The sequence below is a fragment of the Oncorhynchus keta genome, chromosome 9, assembly GCF_023373465.1.
Source record: "Oncorhynchus keta strain PuntledgeMale-10-30-2019 chromosome 9, Oket_V2, whole genome shotgun sequence".
Taxonomy (NCBI): Eukaryota; Metazoa; Chordata; class Actinopteri; order Salmoniformes; family Salmonidae; genus Oncorhynchus; species Oncorhynchus keta.
Genome location: NC_068429.1, coordinates 13,544,100 through 13,557,429, shown reverse-complemented (window position 1 = coordinate 13,557,429; position 13,330 = coordinate 13,544,100). Strand labels below are relative to the sequence as shown.

At 50.5% G+C, this 13,330-nt stretch overlaps 1 protein-coding gene across 1 annotated transcript in view; it reads left to right on the top strand.

Annotated features, from left to right (window-relative positions):
* Window positions 1-3,580: 3,580 nt before the first annotated feature.
* Window positions 3,581-13,330, top strand: part of LOC118387281 (E3 ubiquitin-protein ligase MARCHF3-like) — a 441,656-nt gene continuing 431,906 nt past the window's right edge. The window contains exon 1 of the mRNA XM_052525258.1: window positions 3,581-3,767. The gene's annotated coding sequence lies outside the window, so the exon portion shown is untranslated. The remainder of the gene's footprint in view (window positions 3,768-13,330) is intronic.

The following is a 13,330-nucleotide window of genomic DNA, read 5'->3' as shown; positions in this document are numbered from 1 at the left end:
GGTTTCCAATCTCTCCAAAAGAATGTGGTGTTCGATATCGAGGTAAAGTTGGTTTTATATTCAGACATTTGGACATTCAACAAACATTCGCCAAAAGTGGAATTTGTATTCAAAACAAAGGTTGTAAGAATACAGAATAAATCGAATAAATCATATCTAGTTTGATGATTCTGTGACAAACTGTGAATTAGTTAATGATTTATACAGCTTTAAATTGCATTTTATAGAGTTAATGTATTTCCATCAAATCAAAACTTGTTTTTTAAAATTCAAAACAAGGGTTGTTAAAGCATGCTAAACATTTATAGAATAAATCATATCTAGTTTAATGTTTCTGTGACAAACGGTGAATTAGTTATTGATTTATACAACTTTAAATTGCATTTGAAAGATTTTATGTATTTCTATCAAATCAAAACAGGAATTTGTATTCTAAACAGGTTTTAAAAGTATGCTCGACAGTTATAGAATTAACCATATATATTTTCATTTTTCTGTGACAATCAATTAATTAGTTATTGATTTTTACATTTGTAAATGGATTTTGGCGAATGTCTGTTGAATGTTCGAATGTGTGAATATTGTAATGACCTGACTAGATCATAAATGAACAATTGTCCAGACAGAGGCTTGAGTTTGCGAATTGACGGTTTATTAAACCAACTTTACACAGGCTACTGTTTGGGCCGTAGCACACGCCAAATAGATGACAGATAACCCACAAGCCAATCGTGACCTTCTCTTGTGAAGCCCAGACGTAAGAGAGAGAGAACAAAGGCTGAACCTGGTCCGAACTTCCAATGCTCCACCCCCCTGCCCAACCCCCCTCCACGCCACTCCGCCAACCACCAGGATGCCCGGCATCAGAACATTCCAGGCATTCCCGTGATTGGCAGATAGCAGGTTGATTGACATGTCGGACCCCACGAACACCGGGTACTGGTCAGTACAACACAACCACCTCCTAGCCTAACACATAACACACAGCTGTCTGTGCGGGTCGCTACACAGCCCCCCCCCACCACAAAGTCCCTCGTCCCCGAGGGAACAAACAAAGTCTCTGAAGCGACCCGGAGGTCTCCTTTGCCTGCGTGGCCGTGATGGTCGCAGAGTGCCCCTCTGGGAACCAGGGGATGAAGGCAGGGATATGGGGGACAAGGAAGCGGGAACGGGTAATACAGTCCGTGGCTCTGGGGAACCACACGGTGACACAGGGGGAGACAGGGGGAGTGGGCTGTCTGGAGCCTTGTCTGCGGCACCTGAGGGTGGGTGCCTGGAGAATGTCATTGCCAGAGAGGGGAATTGTGGGGGTTCCTGGGGTTTGGGGAGAAGAGGCCCCTCTGTATGGGGCTAACCTGTCCCGGTGCAGTGCCACCTTTCTCCCCTGGGAGGAAGCTGCACCCGGTACACAACCTCCCCTACCCTCTCCAGGACACTGCAGGGTCCCACCCAGTGACTGTCCAACTTGGGGCATCTGCCTTTTTTTCCTTAGGGGGCTGTAGACCCAGACCAGCTCCCCAGCCACAAAGTGCCTTCCCGGGTGTGCACGTCATAGTTCCTTTTCTGCCTCACACCTGCATTCACCAGCTGCTCTCTGGCGAAGGTGTGGGCTGTCTCCAGGCGGTCCTGGAGTCTCCGGGCATACTCCGGCCCCGGAGGAACATGAGGGCTATCCAGGGGCCGACCAAACACCATCTCCGCAGGGGTGCGGATCTCTTTCCCCAGCATGAGGAGGGCAGGCGTGCAGGAAGTGGAGTCTTGGACAGCGGAGCGGCATGCCATGAGGACCATAGGCAGGTGCTTGTCCCAGTCACGCTGGTGTTTGGAAGAGACGATGGCCAGCTGCTGTCCAAGCGTTTTGTTGAAGCGCTCCACAAGGCCATCACTTTGAGGATGGAGAGGAGTAGTGCGGGTCTTGTGCATACCCAGCCTCTCTGGTGGCGAACACACGGGACTCAAAGTTTCTGCCTTGGTCGCTGTGGATGGACTCTGCAGCTCCAAACCTGCTGAACATCCCCGCTGTCAGGGCGTCGACGATGGTCTCTGCCTCCTGGTCAGGCAGAGCATAGGCCTCGGGCCATTTTGTGAAATAGTCCATGGCCGTGAGCACCCAGCGGTTTCCACTGTCAGTGGTGGGGAACGGCCCAACTACATCCACTCCCACCCTCTCCATGGGAGCCCCCACTGGGAACTGTTGGAGCTGAGCATGAGAGCGGCCTGGGGGGCCCTTTCTCGCTGTGCAGTTGTCACAGTGGCGACAAAAGTCCTCCACATCCCTCTTGTGCTGCCCCCAGTAGAAGCCCTGACGGAGACGGCGCAGTGTTTTTGTGACCCCAAAGTGTCCAGTCCCCACCCCCCCATGAGTACTCTGGAGCACAGCCTCCCGCAATGCTTTTGGGACCACCACCTGCCACCTCTCCTCTCCCGTAGCTGACTCCTTCCATGCCCGCTGTAGCACGCCATCAGCCAGCCGCAATCTCTCAAACTTCGACCACAACCCTTTGGTCGCGAGTGAGAGCGCTGTCACCTCTTCCCATGGTGGCCTCACCTGCGCCTCTACCCACTGTAGCACTGGCTGTAGGTCTGTGTCCCGTCCCTGCTGCTGCCGCCATTCAGCCACGTCGACAGTCTGCAGCTCACAGCAGACAGGCTCGCTCGCCCGACACACTGTGGCACAGACACCCTCCTCTGCCCGCAGCTCTCTCTCCCGTCCCTCTCTCCGTTCACAGTGGCGGCAGCCGTCTGCAGTACAGGGCCGACGGGACATGGCGTCGGCGTTGGAGTGGCGTGCCCCTGCCCTGTGCACCACCGTGAAGTCATACGGCTGAAGCTCCTCCAACCAGCGTGCCACCTGCCCCTCTGGCTCTCTGAAAGACATGAGCCACTGGAGAGCAGAGTGGTCAGTCCTTACAGTAAAGGGCAGACCACCCAGGTAGTACTTGAAGTACTGATATTCCAAGATGGCGTAGCAATCGGACGTGTGTTTTGTCTTGTCCCGTCCTGTCTAGTGTAAATATAGTTTTCTTCGTTTTTTTTCTGTATATATTTCGTACATATTTTAATCTCACTTTCAAACTAGAGCTGAATATACTCTCCTGCAACCCGCATCACCCAATGTGGTACGGATCTGCTTTTTCTATACTTTACTTTAGAACCGGAACCACCATCAGAAGCTAGCCAGCTAACTAGCTACTAGCTCGTACTCAGTTAGCCATTGCTAGCGGTCTTCAAAGCTAACTAGGACACCAGCGCGACATCAACCCAGAGCATATCAGACTGCTCTTTCTCTACCACATCTCCGGATTCCTACCGCAAGCTCTGAACCTTTACACCGGATCATCGCAACTAGCTAGCTGCAATCCGAGTGGCTACTCCTGGCTAACGTCTCTGTCCCAAAACAAGCTACAGTTAGCCTTGAGCTAAGCCCATCTCCCGACTAGCCGAAGAGGCCCAACAATACCTCTTTTGCCAATTGGCCTGGACCCTTTACTGCCGACACGGAGCCCCGCCGATCCATCACGACTGGTCCGCCGACATAATCGTCCGAGGTGGTTTCAACAGGCTTTTTCGTTGCGACATCGCCAAAGATCCATCTGCTGGCCAAGGCCCGCGAGCTTTCTGAAACGCTGTGTCTCCAGCTCACCCAGCGTACTAGAGCTCCTGTAGCATACTCCTGGGCTACAATTACCCGGGCCCACGACCGGTCTGTCGATGTCACCGCAAGAAGAGGAATAAACAGACTCACCCCATCGCGACGTCCCCCAAAGGTTAGCTCTCTAGCCCTCGCTATCTCCCTGCTTGCTAATTCGGCCTGCTAACGGCTAGCTTGTCTTAGTTAGCCGTTAGCCGTTGGATAAGCATGCTCCGTTCAAAAAATGCAGAACCAAGAACAGATACAGCCCTTGGTTCACTCCAGACCTGACTGCCCTCGACCAGCACAAAAACATCCTGTGGCGGACTGCAATAGCATCGAATAGCCCCCGTGATATGCAACTGTTCAGGGAAGTCAGGAACCAATACACGCAGTCAGTCAGGAAAGCTAAGGCCAGCTTCTTCAGGCAAAAGTTTGCATCCTGTAGCTCCAACTCCAAAAAGTTCTGGGACACTGTGAAGTCCATGGAGAACAAGAGCACCTCCTCCCAGCTGCCCACTGCACTGAGGCTAGAAAACACGGTCTCCACCGATAAATCCATGATTATCGAAATCTTCAATAAGCACTTCTCAACGGCTGGCCATGCCTTCCGCCTGGCTACTCCAACCTCGGCCAACAGCTCCGCCCCCCCCGTAGTTCCTCACCCAAGCCTCTCCAGGTTCTCCTTTACCCAAATCCAGATAGCAGATGTTCTGAAAGAGCTGCAAAACCTGGACCCGTACAAATCAGCTGGGCTTGACAATCTGGACCCGCTATTTCTGAAACTATCTGCCGCCATTGTCGCAACCCCTATTACCAGCCTGTTCAACCTCTCTTTCATATCGTCTGAGATCCCCAAGGATTGAAAGCTGCCGCAGTCATCCCCTCTTCAAAGGAGGAGACACCCTGGACCCAAACTGCTATAGACCTATATCCATCCTGCCCTGCCTATCTAAGGTCTTCGAAAGCCAAGTCAACAAACAGGTCACTGACCATCTCGAATCCCACCGTACCTTCTCCGCTGTGCAATCTGGTTTCCGAGCCGGTCACGGGTGCACCTCAGCCACTCTCAAGGTACTAAATGATATCATAACCGCCATCGATAAAAGACAGTACTGTGCAGCCGTCTTCATCGACCTCGCCAAGGCTTTCGACTCTGTCAATCACCAAATTCTTATCGGCAGACTCAACAGCCTCGGTTTTTCGGATGACTGCCTTGCCTGGTTCACCAATTACTTTGCAGACAGAGTTCAGTGTATCAAATCAGAGGGCATGCTGTCCGGTCCTCTGGCAGTCTCTATGGGGGTGCCACAGGGTTCAATTCTCGGGCCGACTCTTTTCTCTGTATATATCAATGATGTTGCTCTTGCTGCGGGCGATTCCCTGATCCACCTCTACGCAGACGACACCATTCTATATACTTTCGGCCCGTCATTGGACACTGTGCTATCAAACCTCCAAACGAGCTTCAATGCCATACAGCACTCCTTCCGTGGCCTCCAACTGCTCTTAAACGCGAGTAAAACCAAATGCATGCTTTTCAACCGATCGCTGCCTGCACCCGCATGCCCGACTAGCATCACCACCCTGGATGGTTCCAACCTTGAATATGTGGACATCTATAAGTACCTAGGTGTCTGGCTAGACTGCAAACTCTCCTTCCAGACTCACATCAAACATCTCCAATCAAAAATCAAATCCAGAGTCGGCTTTCTATTCCGCAACAAAGCCTTCTTCACTCACGCTGCCAAGCTTACCCTAGTAAAACTGACTATCCTACCGATCCTCGACTTCGATGTCATCTACAAAATGGCTTCCAACACTCTACTCAGCAAACTGGATGCAGTCTATCACAGTGCCATCCGTTTTGTCACTAAAGCACCTTATACCACCCACCACTGCGACTTGTATGCTCTAGTCGGCTGGCCCTCACTACATATTCGTCGCCAGACCCACTGGCTCCAGGTCATTTACAAGTCCATGCTAGGTAAAGCTCCGCCTTATCTCAGTTCACTGGTCACGATGGCAACACCCATCCGTAGCACGCGCTCCAGCAGGTGTATCTCACTGATCATCCCTAAAGCCAACACCTCATTTGGCCGCCTTTCGTTCCAGTACTCTGCTGCCTGTGACTGGAACGAATTGCAAAATCGCTGAAGTTGGAGACTTTTATCTCCCTCACCAACTTCAAACATCAGCTATCCGAGCAGCTAACCGATCGCTGCAGCTGTACATAGTCTATAGGTAAATAGCTCACCCTTTTTCACCTACCTCATTCCCATACTGTTTTTATACTGTTTTTATTTATTTACTTTTCTGCTCTTTTGCACACCAATATCTCTACCTGTACATGCCCATCTGATCATTTATCACTCCAGTGTTAATCTGCAAAATTGTATTATCCGCCTACCTCCTCATGCCTTTTGCACACATTGTATATAGACTGCCCATTTTTTTCTACTGTGTTATTGACTTGCTAATTGTTTACTCCATGTGTAACTCTGTGTTATCAATGCTTGGAGTTTGTCAGAATTTGTGGGGTTTTGTTTGTCCACCCGCCTCTTGAGGATTGACCACAAGTTCTCAATTGGATTAAGATCTGGGGAGTTTCCTGGCCATGGACCCAACATATTGATGTTTTGTTCCCCGAGCCACTTAGTTATCACTTTTCCCTTATAGCAAGGTGCTCCATCATGCTGGAAAAGGCATTGTTCGTCGCCAAACTGTTCCTGGATGGTTGGGAGAAGTTGCTCTCGGAGGATGTGTTGGTACCATTCTTTATTCATGGCTGTGTTCTTAGGCTGTGTTCTTAGGCAAAATTGTGAGTGAGCCCACTCCCTTGGCTGAGAAGCAACCCCACATATGAATGGTCTCAGAATGCTTTACTGTTGGCATGACACAGGACTGATGGTAACACACAAGGTTTTTTCCAGATGTCCCAAACAATCGGTAAGGGGATTCTTCAGAGAAAATGACTTTACCCCAGTCCTCAGCAGTCCAATCCCTGTACCGTTTGCAGAATGTCAGTCTGTCCCTGATGTTTTTCCTGGAGAGAAGTGGCTTCTTTGCTGCTCTTCTTTACACCAGGCCATCCTCCAAAAGTCTTCGCCTCACTCTGCGTGCAGATGCACTCACACCTGCCTGCTGCCATTCCTGAGCAAGCTCTGTACTGGTGGTGCCCCGATCCCACAGCTGAATCAACTTTAGCAGACGGTCCTGGTGCTTGCTGGACTTTCTTGGGCGCCCTGAATCCTTCTTCACAACAATTGAACTGTTCTCCTTGAAGTTCTTGACGATCCAATAAATGGTTGATTTAGATGCAATCTTACTGGCAGCAATATCCTTGCCTGTGAAGCCCTTTTTGTGCAAAGCAATGATGACGGCACGTTTCTCCTTGCAGGTAACCATGGCTGACAGAGGAAGAACAATGATTCCAAGCACCACCCTCCTTTTGAAGCTTCCAGTCTGTTATTTGAACTCAATCAGCATGACAGAGTGATCTCCAGCCTTGTCCTCGTCAACACTCACACCTGTGTTAACGAGAAAGCCACTGACATGATGTCAGCTGGTCCTTTTGTGGCAGGGCTGAAATGCAGTGGAAATGTTTTTTGGGATTCAGTTCATTTGCATGGCAAAGAGGGACTTCATCTGATCACTCTTCATAACATTCTAGAGTATATGCATATTGCCATCTTACAAACTGAGGCAGCAGACTTTGTGAAAATTCTCAAAACTTTTGGCCACAACTGTACAGGCCAAAACAGCAAGCAGAGCCGCTAATGCCTCATCCAGACCCTACTACAAAATTGGAGTTGACCTTTTGACTGCAATGGCAAAAGTCACATTATTTTGACCAACTACTACTCAAACTGCCCTGAAGTAGCAACACTGCCAACTACCTCCAGCAAAGCTGTAATCACCTACCTGAAATCTTCGTAAGACATGGGGTTGCATCTGAACTGTACTCGGACAATGGCCCACAGATCGTTTGCTAACGACTGGGGATTACAACACAACACCCCCAGCCCCAACCAAATGGCTTAGCGGAGAGTTCAGTCACAATTGTCAAAGGTCTGATGGGAAAAGGCACACGGTGGAAAGGAGGATTTCCTGAAAAGTCTGATCTACTTCAGCCCACCGCTGCAGAACGGACTTTCACCTGCACAAATGTTAAATGAACGTCGCATTGGAACGAACCAACCTACAATAAAATGCAAATGAATTACTAAAAAAATCATACAATGTGATTTTCTGGATTTTTGTTTTAGATTCCATCTCTCACAGTTGAAGTGTACCTATGATAAAAAATTACAGACCTCTACACGATCGCTACCTGCACCTACCCGCCTGTCCAACATCACTACTCTGGACGGCTCTGACTTAGAATACGTGGACAACTACAAATACTTAGGTGTCTGGTTAGACTGTAAACTCTCCTTCCAGACCCATATCAAACATCTCCAATCCAAAGTTAAATCTAGAATTGGCTTCCTATTTCACAACAAAGCATCCTTCACTCATGCTGCCAAACATACCCTTGTAAAACTGACCATCCTACCAATCCTCGACTTTGGCGATGTAATTTACAAAATAGCCTCCAATACCCTACTCAACAAATTGGATGCAGTCTATCACAGTGCAATCCGTTTTGTCACCAAAGCCCCATATACTACCCACCATTGCGACCTGTACGCTCTCGTTGGCTGGCCCTCGCTTCATACTCGTCGCCAAACCCACTGGCTCCATGTCATCTACAAGACCCTGCTATGTAAAGTCCCCCCTTATCTCAGCTCGCTGGTCACCATAGCATCTCCCACCTGTAGCACACGCTCCAGCAGGTATATCTCTCTAGTCACCTCCAAAACCAATTCTTTCTTTGGCCGCCTCTCCTTCCAGTTCTCTGCTGCCAATGACTGGAACGAACTACAAAAATCTCTGAAACTGGAAACACTTATCTCCCTCACTAGCTTTAAGCACCAACTGTCAGAGCATCTTACAGATTACTGCATCTGTACATAGCCCACCTATAATTTAGCCCAAACAACTACCTCTTTCCCAACTGTATTTAATTTATTTATTTATTTTGCTCCTTTGCACCCCATTATTTTTATTTCTACTTTGCACATTATTCCATTGCAAAACTACCATTCCAGTGTTTTACTTGCTATATTGTATTTACTTTGCCACCATGTCCTTTTTTGCCTTTACCTCCCTTCTCACCTAATTTGCTCACATTGTATATAGACTTGTTTATACTGTATTATTGACTGTATGTTTGTTTTACTCCATGTGTAACTCTGTGTTGTTGTATCTGTCGAACTGCTTTGCTTTATCTTGGCCAGGTCGCAATTGTAAATGAGAACTTGTTCTCAACTTGCCTACCTGGTTAAATAAAGGTGAAATAAATAAAAAATAAATAAATAAACATGCTTTGTAAGTGGGAAAACCTGCAAAATCGGCAGTGTATCAAATCTTGTTCTCCCCACTGTATAGAAACTACATTTAAAAAGGATCCTATACGATACCAGGAACATCTACTGTGTTATTGACTTGCTAATTGTTTACTCCATGTGTAACTCTGTGTTGTCTGTTCACACTGCTATGCTTTATCTTGGCCAGGTCGCAGTTGCAAATGAGAACTTGTTCTCAACTAGCCTACCTGGTTAAATAAAGGTGAAATAAAATAAAATAAAAAAAAAAGTGTTTGACGGAAGCCAAAACAGCCAAGAGCTCCCGCCGGGTGACACAGTAGCGGCGCTCATGTTTGTCAAATGTTTTGCTGAAGTACGCCACCACTCTCTCCCCCTCTGGCCCCACCTGGGCCAGCACCCCACCCATGCCCACATTGCTCGCGTCTGTGTCCAGGATAAAGGGCAAGGTGAGGTCAGGGGGGGCGAGCACGGGGCCTCGATCAGTGCACGTTTGCGGGTGTTGAACGCCTCCTCACACTCCATTATCCAAGTGAAAGCCTTGTCCTTCGGCAGCAGGCGGTTCAGTGGAGCAGCAACGCTTGAGAAGCCCCGTACAAACCTCCTGTAGTACGAGGCCAGGCCCAGGAAGCTCTTCAGCTGACGCTGGTCGGTGGGGGTGGGCCAGTCTCTGACAGCCCCTACCTTGTCCTCCATGGTGCTGATCCCCTCCTTCCCCACTCGGTGGTCCAAGAAGGACACCTCTCTCCTCATGAAGTGGCACTTCTCGGGGTGGAGCTTCAGACCTGCGGCAGCCACCCTCTCCAGCACACGCCGTAGCGCCCCCAGGGCTGACTGGAAGGAGCTGCCATGGGCCAGGATGTCATCGAGGTATACCAGACACTGCTGTTGGGGGATGCCATCCAGCACCCTGTCCATCAAACGCTCAAAAGTAGCTGGAGCGTTGCACAGGCCAAAACACAGGAACTTGAACTGCCAGTGTCCTCTGTTAGTGGAGAACGCAGTTTTGGCTCTGGCCTCTGGGGAGAGGGGCACCTGCCAGTAGCCACTGCGGAGGTCTAGTGAGGAGAACCAGGAGGACCCCCTAACCAGGTCCAGCGACTCATCGATACGTGGTATGGGGTATGAGTCCTTCCTGGTTACCTCATTCAGCCGCCTGTAGTCCGCACAGAACCTCAGCTTGCCCCCCTTCTTCGGAATCATGACGACTGGCGCTGCCCAGGGGCTGTCTGAGGGCTCAATGAAGTCTGCCCGCTGCATCTCCAACACAGCCTTGTCTGCCGCCTCCTGGCGTGCCAGCGGGATACGGCGGGGACGCATCTTGATGGGTCGAGCATCACCTGTGTCGATCTCATGCTGCACCAGATGAGTCTGACCCACCTCTTCCTCACTCAACGCAAAGCTGTCTCTGAATTCAAACAGCAACTGCCACAACCGTTCCTGCTGCTCGGGGTCAAGACCAACACAGTTCCTCCCCCATATCTCCCTCACTGCAGACAGTGTCCTCTCCTCTCCCATCTGGGGTAGCTGGGCTGGGGGTGCGGCCCAGGCTCACAGAGGGCTGTGTCATGGAGGTAGCTGGGGAATGTAACACACCGCCGTAGGTGACAGGGGGACTGGGGAAAAGTCACACACAGCTGTGGGGGAGGGGGCGCAGCCATGAGTCTCTGCTGCTTTAACTGTTGGAGTAAAGGGTTTGTTGGGTTGAGTGAATGTGACATTAGGGGGGGCCATGGTGACTTCCGTCCCTCCCTGGAAGCTCAGTGTGCCCCCATTTAGGTCTAACTGGCAGCCTGTGCTCCTACGAAAGTCCAACCCCAGGATACAAGGGTCCTGCACAGCCGCCACCCACACAGGATGACGCACAGTCCTGCCCCCTACTGTCAGAGTCATTATTCCCTTCCCTTTCATGGGTGCCAGCTCACCTGTGACTGTGCGGAGCTGCACAGTTGTAGGCTCACACTGAGTCCAACCTGGCACAATATCTGGCCTCACCAGGGTTACTGTGGACCCAGTGTCCACCAGGGCGGAGCAGGGCACCCCTCCACAGTGACAGGGACATGACAAAGTCCCCAACACAGGTCCGGCCCACCACAACAACAGGCTCCATCCGCTTGCCCTCGTCTGCTTCTCGGGAAGTGGAGCCTTGCTTCCCCGTCTGTGCCGGTGGGCTCCTCCTGAAGATGATGGTGGTTGGGATAGAAAGCCAGGGGTCCGCACTACCCGGTCTATGCGGACCCCGAGCCGTTTCCCTGAGCTCTGGGGGACATGGGGCAATCTCGGCGCAGATGGCCTGGCTGGCCATAACCCCAGCAGACCCTGGGACCAGGGCGTGTGTTTCGTTCCGCCTGTAGCGACACAGCACGAATGAGTTTAGTCATTTCGGCCACCCAAGCAGGCTTTTCTCCTGGCTGCTCTGCCCCCCAGCTCGCACAGAGGGTGTGTCTCCCTGCACCCCCACCAAAGCCCCAGCTGAAGCCCCAGCCCACACCAGCTCCCTCTCCAAAGCCATCTCCAAGGCTGTCTGCAATGACTCAGGATGAGCCAGCTGGGTCTGTATGCGCAGCTCCGTAGGAGAGAGCGCCTGTATGAACTGGTCCCGTGCCAGCTCGCTCTGCACGGAGGGGGGCATGTGAGCATATGCCCGCTGAGAGAGGCTCTCAATGTCATTAGCTAGCACCCGTAGAGGCTCTCCAGGCTGCCTACGTCTATTACTCAGTTCGTAGCGCAGTAGCCCGGGCTGTACACACTGTCCATAGCGCCTCCTCAGTGCTCCCACTAAAGCACCATAATCATGCCTGTCCTCGGGGCTAATCAATATCAAACAGGCCAGAGCTTCATCCGTGAGGCATAAAGCCAACTGCAGTGCCCTTTCTTCATCCGACCACCCCCTAAAATGAGCTAACAGTTCAAACTGAGCATGAAAAGCTTCCCAATCCGCCTTACCGGAATACTTCGGGGTCTTAACAGATATGGACGCAGCCGGGAACTGGGCGCCGCCATGTTTGTTTACATCCTGAGCCCCAGATTCCTCGTCACGCCGCATCGATGTCACCACTTCGGTCCGCCCACCAGAATCCGCGCGAAATACCGTCGAGGAAGCACTCATGCCCGCTTCAGCCGCCATCGCTCTAACGTCCTCCCTCAAGCGGCCTCTGCGCTCCGACGCCCTGGCGATCTCCTCAGACAGAACCCCCGACGTCCATTCACACGCACCTCCTTGGCCATAATCGTCCCCTACTTCCACCTTCACTTTCGGATTCCCTCGAAGCATTTTCAATCCCCGTTCTCACCTACGGTAGCTAGCCACATAAGTCAGCTAGCTAGCTGGCTAACTTGTATCAACGTTTTTACTTCTGACACCAATGTAATGACCTGACTAGATCATAAATGAACAATTGTCCAGACAGAGGCTTGAGTTTGCGAATTGACGGTTTATTAAACCAACTTTACACAGGCTACTGTTTGGGCCGTAGCACACGCCAAATAGATGACAGATAACCCACAAGCCAATCGTGACCTTCTCTTGTGAAGCCCAGACGTAAGAGAGAGAGAACAAAGGCTGAACCTGGTCTTAACTTCCAATGCTCCACCCCCCTGCCCAACCCCCCTCCACGCCACTCCGCCAACCACCAGGATGCCCGGCATCAGAACATTCCAGGCATTCCCGTGATTGGCAGATAGCAGGTTGATTGACATGTCGGACCGAGCGAACACCGGGTACTGGTCAGTACAACACAACCACCTCCTAGCCTAACACATAACACACAGCTGTCTGTGCGGGTCGCTACAATATAAAACCACCTTTACCTTGGTGTAAAACATGGTGTCAAAAGCAGCACTAAGGTCTAGGAGCACGAGAAAAGATGCAGAGCCTTGGTCTGACGCAATTAAAATGTAATTTAACACCTCACGAGTGCAGTCTAGTGAAGGTGCTTTGATGGGGTTTAAAACCAGACTGAAGCGTTTCGTATATATTATTTGTCTTCAGGAAGGCAGTGTTGCTGTGCAACAGCTTTTTAATTTTTTTTTTTTTTGGGAGAGGAATGGGTGATTTGATATAGGCCAATAGTTTTTTACATTTTCAGGGTCAAGTTTTAGGTTTTTGAATTGAGGCTTTATTACTGCCACTTTTAGTGAGTTTGGTACACATCTGGTGAATAGCGAGACGTTTATTATGTTCAACATTGGAGGGCCACACACTGGAGGCAGCTCTTTCAGTAGTGTAGTTGGAATAGGGTCCAGTATGCACCTTGAAGGTATAGAGTTG